Raw genomic sequence first — 769 nt, 5'->3', positions numbered from 1 at the left:
TCATGCACCTTCTCGAGATTTGAGTTGGTAAAACTGAAATTGCAAACTTTGCAAAAATTGAAAAGCGCTCCTTTGAACCCCTTCCCGAACTCCATCTGACCGTCTCCATCTACAGCTTCCCGTTCCTGCTTTCCCCCCACGGCCCTTTGGTTCCCCTGGATCTAACTCTTCTGATAAGGATTGCATTTCTATAGCCGAACTGGCGGCTGCATGCAGCTTGCAAAGGAGCGTTGTGGGATATTTCGCATGTTTTATTTTAATTGCAAAAGGGGGAGGGTGATGAAAAGGGAAAGGGGGGGGGGTGGGAAAAAAAAATAAAAGGTAAACCTGACACCACCATCTCTGCCGGGACTCGAACCCGGACCCTCTGGATTAGAAGTCCAGCGCGCTGATCCATTGCGCCACAGAGACGGACCCGCCTGTTGGAGCCCCTCTGTCGCCAGATTACAGAGTGAATTCATCTCTGCGAGAGTCTGACTGGGATGTGAGGTAACACGAGAGAGAGAGAGAGAGAGAGGGAGGGAGGATGAGCTCTTTGCAAAGTCCGGATCTGGATCGCACTTCTGGATTTTGGAGCTGGATGTGGTCCCAGGGAGTGAAACACTGGGGGGATTGGATGTGTATGGGAGGGAAGGGAGGAGAGGTGAGGGGCAAATATCTCCAGCCTTTCCCTCCCCCGACTTCAGCAGAGACTTACTGGGTGTAAGAAGGGGTTGGACCCTGAGAGGGCTCCTTCTCAGTGACACCCCGAAAGGGTATACGAACAGGG

At 52.3% G+C, this 769-nt stretch overlaps 1 non-coding gene across 1 annotated transcript; it reads right to left on the bottom strand.

Annotated features, from left to right (window-relative positions):
- Window positions 1–337: 337 nt before the first annotated feature.
- Window positions 338–411, bottom strand: trnar-ucu (transfer RNA arginine (anticodon UCU)). Its single transcript has one exon. It is a non-coding gene; the product is annotated as a tRNA-Arg (tRNA).
- Window positions 412–769: the final 358 nt, after the last annotated feature.

Source organism: Hemiscyllium ocellatum, unplaced genomic scaffold (genome assembly GCF_020745735.1).
Source record: "Hemiscyllium ocellatum isolate sHemOce1 unplaced genomic scaffold, sHemOce1.pat.X.cur. scaffold_984_pat_ctg1, whole genome shotgun sequence".
NCBI lineage: Eukaryota > Metazoa > Chordata > Chondrichthyes > Orectolobiformes > Hemiscylliidae > Hemiscyllium > Hemiscyllium ocellatum.
The sequence above is the reverse complement of the archived record's forward strand: the minus strand, read 5'-3'. Positions and strand labels throughout refer to the sequence as shown.